This window comes from Cynocephalus volans, chromosome 15 (genome assembly GCF_027409185.1).
Source record: "Cynocephalus volans isolate mCynVol1 chromosome 15, mCynVol1.pri, whole genome shotgun sequence".
In the NCBI taxonomy this organism is placed as follows: Eukaryota; Metazoa; Chordata; class Mammalia; order Dermoptera; family Cynocephalidae; genus Cynocephalus; species Cynocephalus volans.
The window spans coordinates 17,691,588-17,706,579 of NC_084474.1; positions in this window are offsets into that span (position 1 = coordinate 17,691,588).

Here is a 14,992-nt window from a genome sequence, read left to right on the forward strand (position 1 = left end):
AACTATTTTGTCTAAAATCAATATAGCTGTATCAGCTTTCTTTTGTCTACTATTTTCCTGATGTGTACCTTTTCATCCTTTTATTTTTAATATTTTCATGTTGCTTTCATTATTTCTGTTTCACAGATTTTTAAAGTTTATTATCATCACCATCATCAACAGCATCAGCATTATCTCTGTGTACAAACAATATTCGTTGGATTTTAAAACATCTTTGCCATGAGCTGTACTCAAAATTTTTTTCTTTAAATTTTAGATTGTCCTTCTAAAAATCATTTTTTCTTCTTTAAATACTTCCTTTAGGAAAAAAAAAAAAAAAAAAAAAAACTCCTAAAGATTATGATGTTGAGTTTATGGGGTGATGGAGTTTGGATGTGTTGTCCCCTCCAATACTTATGTGGAAATCTGATCCCCAATGTGGCAGTGTTGGGAACTGATTGAGTCATGGGGGCGGATCCCTCATGAATGGATTAATGCTGTTCCTGGGGGCGGGGGGATTAATGAGTGAGTTCTTGCTCTATTAGTTCCCGGGAGAGCTCGTTGCTTAAAAAGACTCTGGCACCTTCTCTCTCTCTCTTGCTTCCTCTCTCTTGCTTCCTCTCACCATGTGACCTGCTTGTACCCACCAGCTCCCTGCTGCTTTCCACCATGAGTAGAAGCAGCCTGAGGCCCGTGCCAGACGCAGCTGTCCCAGAATCGTAAGCCAAATAAAACTTCTGTCGTTTATAAATTACCCAGTCTCAGGTATTTCTGTCATAGCAACACAAAATGGACTAATACATGGGGTTAAATAAAAGATTCCTCTTGGGAGTGGGTTATAGCCAAAAAACATAGGCTTTGAGGCCAGATAGACTTGGATTTGAATCTTCACTCTGCCCTTAAGTAAGCGTGTGATCTTGAAGAGGGTCCTAAACTTGTCTGTAGTCAGGTTCTGCATCTGGTAAACAATACCCAGATAGGACAGTGGTCGAGAACAAAATAGGACAATGCTATCTCTGGCACAGAGTAAAAACTCACAAAGTCTAGTTTCTGTCCTTCTTAGGATTTACTATTTCTCTCTTCCCATATTAGATTTGTTTTTGTTTCTTGCCTACTCCTGCTTACTAACATGTTTTACCTTTTATTTTTTGATAGCCAACCTTTTATTTTATTGATGTCTAAAATAAAGGCAGGGAGAGTGAATAACTAGATCATTGAGTGTCACTAGGATTGCTTAGATGTGATAACACAGACAAATCGAGACTTTATTATTAAATTACAATTAATTTTAATATAAATAATTTCTTTTAACCACTGCAAGAATAAAATGTAAACCTCAGATATGAAATAGTCTGTAGCTAAAGATCATACATTGGGACCTATTCTCACCTAACAGGAATTATTTGTTTTGTCAACATAAGCTTTTCTCCATTTTAACTAATATCTGCCTTAATTATAGTCATCTGTGCCTGTCAATACAGGATAGGTTTTAAATTTCACATTCCTGGCATTCCAGAGTAGAGATTCAGACTAGGTCAATACTTACCTATCATCACTTGTAATTGATGTGTAATGTCTTTTTTTTTTTTTTCTTAATTTTATTTTGTCAATATACAGTGTGGTTGATTATTGTGGCCCATCACTGAAACCTCCCTCCCTCCCCCCTCTCCCCCCTCCCTCCCAACAATGTCCTTTCTGTTTGCTTGTCGTATCAACTTCAAGGAATTGTAGTTGTTATGTCATCTTCCACCCCACCCCCCCGGGTTTTGTGTGTGTGTGTGTGTGTGTGTGTGTGTGAATTTATTTTATTTTTAGCTCCCACCAATAAGTGAGAACATGTGGTATTTCTCTTTCTGTGCCTGACTTGTTTCACTTAATATAATTCTCTCAAGGTCCATCCATGTTGTTGCAAATGGCAGTATTTCATTCGTTTTTATAGCTGAGTAGTATTCCATTGTGTAGATATACTACATTTTCCGTATCCACTCATCCGATGATGGACATTTGGGCTGTTTCCAACTCTTGGCTATTGTAAAGAGTGCTGCAATGAACATTGGGGAACAGGTATACCTTCGACTTGATGATTTCCATTCCTCTGGGTATATTCCCAACAGTGGGATAGCTGGGTCATATGGCAGATCTATCTGCAAGTGTTTGAGGAACCTCCATACCATTTTCCATAGAGGCTGCACCATTTTGCAGTCCCACCAACAATGTATGAGAGTTCCTTTTTCTCTGCAACCTCACCAGCATTTATCGTTCAGAGTCTTTTGGACTTTAGCCATCCTAACTGGGGTGAGATGGTATCTCAGTGTAGTTTTGATTTGCATTTCCTGGATGCTGAGTGATGTTGAGCATTTTTTCATATATGTCTGTTGCCATTTGGATATCTTCCTTAGAGAAATGCCTGCCTAGCTCTTTTGCCCATTTTTTAATTGGGTTGCTTATTTTCTTCCTGTAAAGTTGTTTGAGTTCCTTGTATATTCTGGATATTAATCCTTTGTCAGATGTATATTTTGCAAATATTTTCTCCCACTCTGTTGGTTGTCTTTTAACTCTGTTAATTGTTTCTTTTGCTGTGCAGAAGCTCTTTAGTTTGATATAATCCCATTTGTTTATTTTTCCTTTGGTTGCCCGTGCTTTTGGGGTCGTATTCATGAAGTCTGTGTCCAGTCCTATTTCCTGAAATGTCAACACATACGTAAAATTATTCACCACAATCAAGTGGGATTCATCCCAGGGATGCAAGGTTCGTTCAACATATGCAAATCAATAAATGTGATACACCATATTAATAAAATCAAACACGAGGACCATATGATCATCTCTATAGATGCTGAAAAAACATTTGATAAAGTTCAGCACTCATTCATGACAAAGACCCTCTATAAGTTAGGTATAGAGGGAAAGTGTCTCAACATAATTAAAGCCATATATGCCAAACCCACTGCCAATATCATCCTGAATGGGGAAAAGCTGAAAGCTTTTCTCTTAAGAACAGGAACTAGACAAGGATGCCCACTCTCATCATTCCTATTCAACATAGTGTTGGAAGTACTAGCCAGAGCAATCAGAGAAGAGAAGGAAATAAAGGGCATCCAGATTGGAAAAGATGAAGTCAAACTGTCCCTGCTTGCAGATGACATGATCCTATATATTGAACAGCCTAAAACTTCCACAAAAAAACTGTTGGAATTGATAAATGATTTCAGCACAGTAGCGGGATACAAAATCAACACACAAAAATCAGTAGCATTTCTTTTCTCCAATAGTGAACATGCAGAACGAGAAATCAAGAAAGCCTGCCCATTTACAATAGCCACCAAAAAAATAAAATACTTAGGAATTGAGTTAACCAAGGAGGTGAAAAATCTCTATAATGAGAACTACAAACCACTGCTGAGAGAAATTAGAGAGGATACAAGAAGATGGAAAGATATCCCATGCTCTTGGATTGGAAGAATCAACATAGTGAAAATGTCCATACTACCCAAAGTGGTATACAAATTTAATGCAATCCCCATCAAAATTCCAATGACATTTTTCTCAGAAATGGAAAGAACTATCCAGACATTTATATGGAATAACAAAAGACCACACATAGCCAAAGCAACGCTGAGCAGAAAAAATAAAGCTGGAGACATAACACTACCTGACTTTAAACTATACTACAAAGCTATAATAACCAAAACAGTATGGTACTGGCATAAAAACAGACACACTGATCAATGGAATAGAATAGAGAATCCAGAAATCAACCCACACACCTACAGCCATCTGATCTTTGACAAAGGCACCAAGCCTATACACTGGGGAAGAGACTGCCTCTTTAGCAAATGGTGCTGGGAGAACTGGATATCAATATGCAGGAGAATGAAACTAGACCCACACCTTTCACCATACACTAAAGTCAACTCAAAATGGATTAAAGAATTAAATATACACCCTGAAACAATAAAACTTCTTGATGTGTAATGTCTTACTTGAGCTGATAAATGGTTATCTTTTATAACAGATATTATAGAGAATTTGAATTTGTGATTTTGCTAATTTTTGTTTTTCACAGAAGGCATTAATGATAATAGATATGACCTATTTCTATATACAGAGTAATATAATTTACCTTATATAACTTCTATATTTCTACATTGGAAACGTGTATATGTATAAGCACATCATATGTCTCAAAAATATGTAGTGCTTAAAGTAAAAATTTTACATTTTCAAACAACTTTGATTACTCTTTCTATGTATGAGTTGAAGAACTCAGCTTCTTCAGGGTGATTTGTAAGATAAATACTTATTTTGAACACTAGAATCATGGCAGGATGGATGTTCAGATCATGAGAAGCACATGGGTACAGGGACATATTGAGGGAACCACACAGCCATAGCTCCCATTCCCTTGTCACTACATGCAGTGGCTGGCAGAACTATTTAAGCTGCTATTTTTTCTTACTTTATTTCATTTATTTTTGGTGGGGTAGGTATATTAGTAGGTAGATACATTTGCATTTATTTATTCTTGCCAAGAAAAGAGATTTGAATTTGAATATGAACATGTGAGTAAAATATATGCATGTAGGAACTCACCGGCTTTCCTTAGTAGTTAAGAAATTGGACTTGTGTAAGATTGTCTGGGGTCACATGCTGGGCCTTTTACTTCCAGGTTGTGTGACATTGTGCAAGTTACTCTGACTTAGCTTCCCCTACCTCTTCATTGTAATGGAGATGATGATAACAGTTTTGTCTTTGTCAGTCCTAATTACATCATCTACTTCAGAAGACTTGCGAAGATTTTATCACATTTATGGAGGACTTAATCTCATTTGTGTAGGTGCCTGGCACATATTTAGTGCTCAAAAAATAGTTGTTAATATTATTTATTTGTCTACTTTTAAAACGTACTTTAAAAAACAATGTGATCTCACCTTACCAAGAAAATTCAGCCCAAGGTTGTGTCCTGTTGATCCTTCTCTTACATCTGAAGAGTGATGGCAAAGAAAGAGATTGACACCTGCTCTGGCAGATCCCATTAGGGGTTGTTGAATTCTAGGGCTGCATACTGCAAATGTACATTTGAACCATTCCATCACTATGCATTATATTTTCAGGGAATGAAGTCATAGGTTAACTACTGTTTAAACTAGGATCCTGACTCATTTATACTGGAACATACACACTGCCAGAGAGTAGGCTACTGATGTTGACTGATACAACTGCTCCTTCAAATTATGGAGGCATTAAAATTATGGAGCCCAGTTTTACTTTGAGAGCATGGATATTAATTATGGGTACTGAAAAAGTTTAATCAACTCTTCCTGCTTCATGATACAGCAAATTTCTCTAAGGACTGGACTATTCTTCTCTTCCAAATAGAACCTCTCCTTGGACACTGCTTAATAAACACCAGCAGTGTTCACTCTCTGGCTCCCTATACTCTAGATTTCTGGAGTAAAATACCCTCTACAGAATACCCTAACCCAACCCTTCTCATCACCCTCACTGACCAGCCTTTTAATATGACACTTTTTAGACAAGTTTTATTAAAATTATCTTGTCCTGAACATATAATTTTTTAGGACTAAAGGTAGAATTTCAGTTACCCCCAGCTGAGAGCTTTGTTTTTCCTTTTTTCATACTTTTGTATTTGTGGTAAGATATATATGACATAAAAGTTGCCCTTCTCTGATGACTAATAGAGCATTTTTCACGTGCCTATTGGCCACTTGCATATCTTCCTTGAAAAAATGTCTATTCATATTTTTTGCCCATCTTTTATATTTTTTAACAGACCTTATTTTTAAGAGCATTTTTACATTCACAGCAAAATTGAGTGGAAGGTAGAGATTTCCAGTATACTCCCTGACCCTACTATGTATGCACAGCCTTTCCCACTGTCAACATCCCACACAAGACCAGTACATTTATAGCAATCATTGAACCTACATTAACACATCATTATCAACCAATGTCTATATATTTACTCTGTGGAATATACTATAAAGCATATGTACTTCACAGGGCCTGGTTTTCCAAAGCCTTGCAGTTTCAAATATTGACCTTGAGGAGGACTGGCTAAATTTCCCTCAGGCTATAAGTCTCTGTTGCAAGATAAGGATTGTGGCACAGCAGGTTCCTGGCTCAAAGACAGATTAGTTACTGACTGTTATGTAAAGATACTGAGAAATTGCTGTTAAGAAGGAATGTTTCCTAAGATCAAACTGTTTTTGATAGGACCACTTAATTGCCTTTCTGGAATATCATCTGACTTGTTTCACTGAAAGTTGCCAGCCTATACTGTTAAACTATAAACCCACCTATGTCTCTTCCTGTAACTTCCTTGTCTGGAAAATAAATGCAGGAAGAAAACCCCCATTCGGCGTTAATTTCCCAAGGAAGGAATGGCTCTCACTTGGGAGTCCCAAAGGGAGATTAACCACTTCAGGGCCTCTCACTGCTCAGAAGAGATGGGCTTTGAGTAATCCTTTCATCTCCGTCACCCAGGGGAAGTGGGGTGACAAATCCGTGGGGGGCGAAGCAACACAAAGCAACATTACCCATTTTTAAATTAGGTATTTGTCTCTTTATTATTTAGTCATAGGAGTTCTTTGTATTTTTTTAATATAAGTCCCTTCACAAATACATGATTTGCAAATACTTCATCCCATTCCGTGAGTTGTCTTTTCACTTTCTTGATGATGTTCTTTGACGCACAAAAGTTTTAAATTTTGATAAAGTACAAATTATCTATTTTTGCTGTTGTTCCTCATGACTTCCAGTTTAATAGCTAAGAATCCTTTCCCATGTGCAAGATCATAAAGATTTACACCTATGTTTTCTTCTAAGAGTTTTATAGTTTTAACTGTATTAGGTCTTTCATCCATTTTAGGTTATGTTTTGTGTAATGTGTGGTCAAATGTTCAAATTCATTCTTTTGCATGTGACTATTCAGTTGTTCCACCACTATTTTTTGAGAAAATTATTTTTTTCTCATTGAATGTTCTTGGCACTCTTGTTAAAAATCAGCTGAGTATAGACACTTGGTTTTATTTCCAGACTCTCAATTCTATTCCATTGTTTGTCCTTGGACTAGTAATACACTGTCATGATGACAATTGTTTTGTAGTGAGTTTTGAAATTAGGAAATGTGAGTTCTTGTCATTTCCTCTTCTTTTTCCAGATTCTTTTGGCTATATTGGGTTATTTGCCATTGCATGTAAATTTTAGAGTCAGCTTGTCACTTTCTATAAATAAGTAAACTAAGATTCTGGTAAGGATTGCACTGAATCTGTAGACAAATTGGGGGAGTATTGGCATATTAACAACATTAATTCTTCTGATCCATAAACGTGGGATATTTTTCCATTTTTTCATCTTGTCAAACAACATTTTGTAGTTTCCAGAGTATAAGTTTTGCACTTATTGTTAAATTTTTCCCAAGTTTTTTATTTTTTGAGACTATTTTAAATGGAATTGTTTTCTTAATTTTATTTTCAGCTTGATCATTGAGTGTAGAGAAATGCAATTGATTTTTGAATATTGATCTTGCAACATCATTGAATTTGTTCATTTGCTGTCTTAGTCCGTTTTGTGTTGCTATAACAGAAATACCTGAGACTAGGTAACTTATAAAGAAGAGAGGTTTATTTGGCTTACGATTCTGGGACAGCTGCATCAGGCATGGGCCTCAGGCTGCTTCTACTCATGGTGGAAAATGGCAGGCAGCTGGTGGGTACAAGCAGATCACATCGCAAGAGGAAGCAAGAGAGAGAGAGAATGTGCCAGAGTCTTTTTAAGCAACAAGTTCTCACGGGAACTAATAGAGAGAGAACTCACTCATTAATCCCCTCCTCCCCCAAGGAGAGCATTAATCCATTCATGAGGGATCTGCCCCCATGACTCAATCAGTTTCCAACACTGCCACATTGGAGATCAAATTTCCATGTGAGTTTTGGAGGGGACAACACACCCAAACTCCATCATTTGCTCTAATAGTTTTTTAGAGAATTTCTTTTAAAAATTTTTACATAAATATTATATCATCTGAGGATGCTGATAGCTGTACTTCTTTCTTTCCAATCTGGATGGCTTTTACTTATTTTTCTTGTCTAATTGTTCCAGCTAGACTCTCAGGTACAAGGTTGAAATAAGAGTAGACATATTTGTCTTACTTATTGTTGATTTTAGAGGGATAGTGTTTAGTCTTTCAGCAAGTATATTAGCTGTGGGCTTTTCATAAATGCTCTTTATTAGGTTGAGGAAGTTCTCTTGTATTCCTAATTTGTTGAGTGTTTTTTATCATGATATGGTGCTAGATTTTGTTAGATGCTTTTTTATATCTATTAAGATAATCAGATATTTTTTTGTTTTTATTCTATTGATGTTCTATTATATTAATTAATTTTCAGAGGTTAAACCTACCTTGCATTCATGGGATAAATCCCACTTGGTCATGACGTATAATTCTTTATGTATGTTGCTGGACTGGGTTTAATAGAATTTTGTTGAGGATTTTTGTATCCATTTTCATAAGGCATCTTGATTGTAGTTGTCTTTTCATGATGACTTTGGGTTTGGTATCAAGGTAATACTGGTGTCATAAAAGGAGTTGGAAAGTGCTCCCTCCTCTTCTATGAAGAGTTTATGAAAAATTGGCATTAATTCTTCTTTAAATGTTTGGTAGAATTCATTGGTGAAGCCATCTGGGCCTGAGATTTTCTTTGTGGATAGTTTTTTAAATGCTACTTTAAAAAACTATCTTAATACTATCATAAGTACTCTTTACAAGAAACAAATCTATTTGATTATCTTTTTCTTTTTGAGTCAGTTTTGGCAGTTTATGTCTTTCTAGAAATTTTTTCATTTCATCCATATTATCTCATTTATTTGTATGCAGTTTTTTGGTATTCTTTAATAATCTTTTTTATTTCTGTAAGTTCATTTAGCAATACCCTTTCTTTCATTTCTGATTCTAGTAATTTGTATTCTCTCCGTCTTCTTGTCTCACTCTCTCTTTTTTTGATCAGTGCACAAAAGTGCACCAATTTTGTTGATCTTTTCAAAAAATCAGCTTTTCATTTTATTGATTTTCTGTATTGCTTTTTCTACTTTCTGTTTTCACTCTAATCTTTATTATTTCTATTTCATTAATTTTCTATTTCATTAATTTCCACTCTAATATTTATTATTTCATTCCTTTTATTTACTTTAGGTTTAGTTTGCTCTTCTTTTCCAGTGTTTTAAGGGTAAATTTAAGGTTATTAATTTTCTATCTTTATTTTTTCACATAGGCATTTACATATAAATTTACTTCTAAGCACCACTTTAGCTGCATCCCATCAGTTGTGGTATGTTATGTCTTCATTGTGTTTTTACTTCCTTGTTGATATTATTGATCTTTTCTGTAGTTGTTCTATTATTGAAAGGAACATTAAAGTCTCCAACTATTATTGTTTGGTTATTTCATCCTTTATCTTTGCCAGTTTGCTTTATGTATTTTGGTGCTCTCTTATTAAGGGCATATATGTTTATATTATATAACATATAATATAAAAATGTTACTCCTTTATTTTCCTCTACGCTTTTTTGTGGTACTATTATTTTATATGTTACATCTATTAATGTTACAAACTTAATACATTGTTATAATTATTAATTTATCACCTGTGGTTATTTCCTTAGCCCAAAACAGCCTTGCTTCTACCCATGTTATGGGCAACCATATTACAAATATATTACATTTCTATGTCATTGGCCCAACAATATATTATAATATATATTATTTTATAAAATTGCCTTTAAATTAATTAAGAGAAGAAATGAGAAAAATATGCATTTATACTGTCTTTAATAAACACATAATTATTTTACCAGTGCTCTTTGTTTCTTCACGTGGATTTAAGTTGCCATCTGTTCTCTCCTGTTTTCAGTCTTAAGAACTTCCTTTAGTATTTCTTGCAAAGAATGTCTGCTGGTAACAAATCCTTTCAGTTTTTATTTATCTAGGACTGTCTTTATTTGACCTTTATTTTTTAAAGATAGCTTTGCAGAGGACAGAAATTTTGGTTTATGGTTTTTATCTCTAAACACTTTGATTATGTTATCTCACTACCTTTCTGAGGAGAAGTCAGCTGTTTATCTTATTCAGGTTCCCTTGTAAGAGTTATTTTTTTCTCTTACTGCTTTTTAGATTTTTTCCTTGTCTTTAACTTCCAGCATTTTTGCTGTGATGTGTATGTTTGTGAATCTGTTGAGCTACCTAAATGTGTAGTGTAAGAACATAATCTAAGGGATCCATTTTCAGAAATGGCTTATCTGAGGGTGTTTTATTGAGATGGTAATCAGTTCCTAGCCCCTTTTGTTTTCTTCATTTTCCCAGAGGGCCTCTGAACAGATAAGGCCCTCCTTGAGATGGTAATTAGTTACTAGCACCCATTGTTTTCTTCATTCCCTGGTGTTTCTCCCTTCACAGGGCTTGGGCAGGCCTTTTTTGCAGGCTTGTCCTGAGCCCCCAGACAAAGGAATTCCTTGCAAGGGGGTAATAGATTTTAGGTGCCATTTGGGAAGATTGTACAACCCATAGTACTCACGGCCAGTGAGGAGGTGGGGGGAGGGACTTGCATGGTAGGAAATAAATTGCTTGTTACAGCCCTTTTCTGTGTGCCTGCCCTTCAGACAGCTGAAAGTTGCAAGGCTGTAATTAAAGTCTTGCTTCACTGTACCTCATGTCTCTTTGTCCATCCTTTGGCAGTGGATGGATGAGAGCATTTCTCATATGTAGGTAGCTGTTTTCCATTAAATTTGGGGAGTATTTAGCCATTATTTTTTCTAATATTTTTCTGCTTCTTTCTCTCTGACCTCTCTTTTTGGTATTCCCACTGTGCATTTTTGGTATGATTAACAATGCCCCTCTAATCTATGGAACCCTCTTCATTTTTCTTTAGTTTTTTGTTTCTGTTTTTCAAACTGCATTTATCCATCTACCTTCAATGTTGCTAAATCTTCCATTTGACATTTGAAATCTACTGTTGCTCTCCCCTAGTGAATTTTTGTTCTTTTTCAGTTATTATTTTTTCACTCCAAAATTTCCATTTGATTCTTTTTTATAATTTCTATCTATTGATATTCTCTAATGAAACATTGTTATTATATCTTCATCTATTTAAGCAAGTCTTCATTTATTTATTTAAACATTTATAATGGCTATTTTGAGGGTTTTTTCTTTAATTACCTCACCTGGTCACTCTCACAAACAGTTTCTGCTGCCTGATTTTATTTCTGGTGTATGGTCATACTTTTCTGTTTCTTTGCATGTCTCAAATTTTTTTGATAGAAACCGGATATTTCAGACAATATATTATAGCAACTCTGAGTGCTGGCTCCCCCTCACCCTGCAGCTTGTTATTTCTATTTGCTGGTTTGTTTATTTAGTGACTAGCTGGATTATTTTAGTGCAGTAAATTTCTCCTTCCATAGTATTAAACCTATGATGTTGCTTCTAAAGGAGGCACAGCTTTGGCAACATCCACAGCTACCATGAATGACAGACTTGCTTTTAGCAAGTCTCCTTCTTTTTCCTTGACCACACCCAGCTGTTAGGCTTTACTAAATTGTGGGTTTTATGCTCTATTGTTTCAACAATGCCTGTGGAATAAATTGCTCTACAATCTAATCCAATCAAATCTGGGCTCCCTTGAAGGAAGAGTTACTGAGCTAAATGTCTGATATTTGTTCTGTCCCAGGGGAGCTCCTCCCACCCTTCTCCTTTCCCAAATTTCCTGCAAACCAGCAAGCCTATAGTTTAGCCTGTATCTTAAATCTACTCCCAATTGTCCCCCACCATAACCTTCGCTGTTTTTGAGAAACCCTTTAGCTTGACTTTCTCCATGCTCCGTGGCAAATAAAGTCTATTCCTGTGGGAAAAGGTTAGGGGCTATCCATTTTATAGCCGGCTTTTCACCATAGACCTAAATCTCCGAGCTAGGGCTCTGGAGCTGGGGTGGGAGCAATGACAAGCTTCTCTCTGAGTGACACCCCAACTTTAAGACCTGAGTGCTCAGTGGGGGAGGAGATGGGCATCAGCCTAGGTCTTCGTGGCTTGCCTCTTCTAGCATGGAACCACTGTCTCACAAGCCAGAGAAAGAGCAGTCAGAGTACAAGCATTCTCTGCAGCTTCCTGTCCAAGGTAGAGCCTTCCTTTATCAAGTGAAGATTGGGCAGACGATTGGGCCCCACTTCTCAACGGCACTTGCCCAGAACTTAACCTCAGGAACAGATGGTTGGTGGAAGGACGACAATCACTGACATCCTGCTCTTCCCAGGAAGAAAGCCCTCTGACTGAGAGCTGGGGAGAGAAGGAAGCCTGTGTTTTTCACCTCGGCAGTCTGGAGTGAAGTTTTCACTTTCTGAGCTGGGAGAGATGGAGGAAGGAGTGGTCTTGGTTGAAATACCTGTTAAATAAAAATTATAGGAGGCCGTTGTTTTTGATGAAGTTCCTGCATTGGTCCACAAAAGACCAGCCTAAAAAAACAAAATGGAGTCACCTCTGCTAATAAGTTCCACGTCTACTTAGGTTGAGGCCTGACCTTCTGAGAAATCAGGAGAAAGAGATAACAGCCAATTTCCCCAACAGGCCAGTTTAGATCTTCAATAGGAATGATAAAGAAGTTCCCTCTGCTTTAATCCTTACAGAAAAGAGACAGCCTGAAGTAACCTGATGTTAACAACCAGTTATTTTCCTATGTTCTGTCTCCCTGTCCCCACACTTCAAGGAAAGTAACTTTAAAATGACCAGCATACTTTTTGTTCTGTTTCTGCTTTCTTCAAGCCTTTTCCTGTCTATAAAATCTGTTATTTGTAATAGACTTTGGAGCATTTCTCTGACTCTGTGTCAGGGATGGTGTTTCCTGGCTTTATCCTCACATTTGGCTCCCAATAAACTTTCCCAAATTATTTCTGCCTCAACAGCCTTAATTTCGATTGGTGTACTACAAACTCTTGCTTTTCCTGCTATTGTCATAGATTTTCTTAAATAGATGTTTATTCATTTTTATTCCCTGAAGACCACTTTCAGATGCTTTAAATGGTTGTTGGTGTTTTTCTTAAATAGTTTTCACCAGTTTCGTTACTGGGTGGCATATCTAGGTTCTTGGTCCATGAACAAAGAATCTTTCATGGGGTCAACAAAAGGAAAGGAAGAGAGAGACAGAGAAACAGAGCATGTTAGGGCTTTATTACCAAGCGAAGGTACACGCCAAGGAAGTGCTCAGACTCCTGACCTTCTCCTTCCATTCTGTCCCACATGGAAACTCCTAATGACCCCATCCTCTTCCCCTCCTGTTCCACCTCATGTGCAGGCACTGGCCAATCCAGTTTGAATATATATAAACAACCTCCCTGGGGCATGTCCCTTTTCTATCCTGCCTCACTTTCAACAGGGAGCAGGTTCACAGAGCTCCTCACATTGACATGCTGGAAGCCAATCCTCCTTTATATTACATTTTATCATTTCAAATTATTGATACAGCTTCTGTATCTCAGCTAAAAGAGGTGATTTTATAGAAATTAAACATATACATCAGATGTCAATGTATGTTCTTCACAGGAAAATGATCATGCATCTATTTTTTAATAAAAGATTACATGAAAGGTAGATAGTGATTTTTTAAAATGTCATATAGCATGCATTGTACTTCCTTAAAAATATTGATCTGGCTTCTTTTCTAGTTTGTTGTACTAACCAACATTTCTTCAGGTGCAACAAAAGTTAATAAATGAGACTAAGTAACACTAGAGAAACAGTCAGTGTAAAACATACCCTTTCAGGAGATTGACCTTACATTAAATTATATTCTTGCTACAGGATAGGAGTGAGTGAGCAGTCAAAAAGAAAGTATTAGGATAAGTCAAAACATATCTGAAGATAAAATTAATTCAGCTTAAATTTTTTCATGTAAATTATACATCATGGTAAGAGACTTTACAAATGACATTAAACATGTAGACACACTCATATTTTAATAAGAGATCAGATATAAAAACCCTGTAAAAATTTCACGTTGAAATTTGACAGATGAAGTCCTCTGGATGTTAAGCACTTAGCCCAATGATAAAGTTGTCTTTTGCACTCATGCTTTCTGTTGAATAATCAATACACTTTTCAGCTTGAAATAGCCCACGTGGAATTGCACCTTAAACAGAGTATAAACTCTTCCATCAGAGTGCCACTGAGTGAGAAATGAGACACCAGGAGGTTAAGTGATTTTCCTATTTTTCTCATGGTAAATTGGCTCCAAGTAATTTCAAATCAGTTTTCTTTTAAAGAAAAGAAATCACAAATAGATGAGAATGTTCTGGAGACCTAGGGTCAGGGTCAGATTTTCTCTGAAAAGTTAACTGGACCAGGGAATAAGAATGTGAGAGGCAGGTCAAAAATTTTAGATGACACTGTGACTACTTTAAGGTCTAAAAAAGTTTCCTGCAGTCAGAACTTTTTGTCCAAAACACATTTAATTTATAGCTAAAATAATGTAACTGGGTTCTCTACGTTTCAGTCTTGCTATGCTTTATTCACCACTTGTAAAGCACTGGTGAGTAATTGTGCTCAGATGTTTTGCTAAAACTTTTGGCTGTCACTCAACTCCAAAACTGCAAGAACTGACATTTTATGAAATGATCTCCTGAAACTGCTGAGTTTTAAACTGAGGTTTTACTATGAGGAGATACAAGCTCTAGTTTCATAATGAAACTCAAGCAGCTCAGTTTAGTCCAAGTTTCACATGAACATAAAACGCAAAGACTAATGAAAACAATCACTAAACTTGGGGCATTACATCCAAAGTCATAGCCCTACTTTACTGTGATGGCTATATTAATAGCATGTTTTTAATCTTATCATTGAAATCCTAATATCTGGAATGATCTGTAAAAAATTACAATATGTCAGAGCCAAATTGTCCGTTGTCAAAATTATGTTTTTCTCCATGTCCAAGCCATAATTAAATCTCAGAGT